The sequence below is a fragment of the Poecilia reticulata genome, unplaced genomic scaffold, assembly GCF_000633615.1.
Source record: "Poecilia reticulata strain Guanapo unplaced genomic scaffold, Guppy_female_1.0+MT scaffold_131, whole genome shotgun sequence".
Lineage (NCBI taxonomy): Eukaryota > Metazoa > Chordata > Actinopteri > Cyprinodontiformes > Poeciliidae > Poecilia > Poecilia reticulata.
Genome location: NW_007615014.1, coordinates 295443 through 297984, shown reverse-complemented (window position 1 = coordinate 297984; position 2542 = coordinate 295443). Strand labels below are relative to the sequence as shown.

Here is a 2542-nt window from a genome sequence, read left to right as displayed (position 1 = left end):
GGGTTTTAGTTTCATTTAACAGCCTCACACTCAGCATTTCTGTTATCACACTGGTGGTTATGTGTCTGGAGAGATACATAGCTGTGTGCTTTCCAGTCAAGCACAGTGTGTTCATCACCACAAAAAACACAGGAGTTGTTATTTTGGTCATTTGGTGTTTCAGTTCTCTTAGGGTCATTGTTGTACTCAGTCTAATTTTWAAATTTTCTTTTTACAATGTRAAGGAAATGCAAAAGGTAGACTTCTTTGGTAAAGACAGTGTGTTTTCTGATCCAGCTTCTGACATTTTTAACAAAGCGTTCACCTATTTTCTGTGTGTATTAGGGGGTGTAGCTGTTGTTTTCTCCTATATAGGTATCGTTGTAGCAGCTCATTCTGCCTCCACAGACAAAGCTTCAGCCAACAAGGCGCGAAGGACACTGTTGCTGCATCTGCTGCAGCTGGGCCTCACACTGTCCTCAACAAATAATCTAGACTGGGTTCAAGCTGTGAACATGCAGATTGCTCTTTATGTTTGTGTTATTGTCCTTCCCAAATGCCTGGGCTCCCTCATATACGGCCTCAGAGACCAAACAATCAGACCTGTTCTTATGTTGAATCTCACCTGTCAGTGGAGAGGCTCAGCTTTAATTTCTGACGTTCAAGCTAGAAATTAAATCAGAATACATGTAAACTGACGGATGCAATTTCTAAAAGTTTATTTTTTTTACTTCCACATTTGAATCATCACAATTTTAAAGAGAAACCCTTGGTTAAACCACTTATTTTATGACTCCTACTGCAATCTAATAGCTACAAAATAAATAAAATTTATGTCAAGACAGGAATTTGAATGATGGTTTTTTGTACAGAGCTAAAACTGACATAARGATAATTTTCTATCAGGTTGTCATTCTACTATCAGATTGATTTATCTCAATCTGAGAGTAGAATAAATAATTCATACAATAACCAAGTCAAAATGCTACAAAACAATTGTCAGGGAAAACTGCAATGTATTAAAAACATTAATATGAGGTAAAAATGAAAGCCTGTTTGAGCAGAAAGCAATGAGATAAAGAAAAACATTGTAGAAGTCTATTTATTTGATTTAATTTTCATTAATAATATACTCATTGTACCACACTTTAACTCTTTAAATGTCAAAAAACCTCCTTATATCTCTGTTAGATATGTTTATATTTACCAGGATTCTAGTGGAAGTCAGAGCTTGACTAAATTAAGGGGCTCTTTCAAAGGAATTTCTAAGTAGAGCAAGCAGTTTGATTTTGTAAGTTATCACAGTATTAGTCTTCTGTATCACCACACAATATTGTACCTGAAATACACTAAAAGCCCTAAGTGACATAAATCACAATCCAGTCAGCAAGTGTGGTCAGCTGTCGATCAAATCTCTTYGGTGTCGTAACTGGCTCGGTGCGGCTWGTGCTACCCCAGAAGTACAAAAATGTGAGATCAGCCAGACAGAGCAACACCAGATCTGCTAATGGAAAATGAATCTGACTGGGACGGACCGGGACTGAAGCGGTTAAAGGTTGTCTCGTGTAAAATTACCTTAATTACGTAAAAGCAGAAAAGGCGCTGCTGACGCCTATTGTAATGGAAAACCTTACTCTTCTGTTAAATGCACTGAACATTTAGGGGTCTWAACATACTCACACTCACCAAACATAAAACAAAATTCAGCCTCAAGTGACACCTTTGGACTCCAATGGAATAAAAAATGTCTATGGCCAAATGGCTAAATAGCACCCCCTAAACTCACTCAGGCCAATCCACTTAATGGGGACTTTTAAAAGTTGGTACACAGCTATAGATCCCTCCAAGAGGATCCATCACTGTCGTAGTGTGGGAAATTCGGACATCACCTCATAGCGACAGGTGTGGCCCTAATTTCTATATAAATCAACTGATCTGCACCAAATTAAACATGACAGATATTGAAGGTTAGACCTTAAATATGTGTCCCTCTAAAACACACAGGACAAAGCATAMTTATCTAACAGCGGTATGCTTTACCGTATTTATTTCATCTTGATCAATTTCAAAATGATTTAATCTAACAGGCAARACCATTACAAAACACTATAGTTTACAAATTGGTATGCAGGACCTAAAGACTAAAGGGGCAGGTGTTCCAACACCTTCAGCCAATTAGATATCACACAYAGGATAATTCGTCTCTGATCAGATAAATATAAGTTATGCGGACTCACCCCGGGTAAGAGTTTGCATAGGAGGTCTACTGTTTATTTTAAAGACATGGATTTCACTACAATCTAGACTATAAYTATGAAATACTTTTTTTGTGTACAACAAATGTTTTCATATAAATTTTTGTTCTAATTGAAATTAATGTTTAATTTGGTAAACATGTCCTCCACTAATCATACTCAGTTAAATACCACCTTAGATGTACAACGTCAAGGAATCCTAGGAGTGGTGTTTGTTTCCATTGTGACGACTTTRCCATGTTGTGTGTTTCTTTTCATCAATGTGACAATGTTGTACACCTTGAGGAGTAAAGAGGTGTTTCGAGAGA

The 2542-nt window shown here is 37.0% G+C and overlaps 1 pseudogene; it reads left to right on the top strand.

Moving 5' to 3' along the window:
• The window catches only part of LOC103459925 (olfactory receptor-like protein OLF4), a 3929-nt pseudogene extending 3252 nt beyond the window's left edge, over window positions 1-677 (top strand).
• Window positions 678-2542: the final 1865 nt, after the last annotated feature.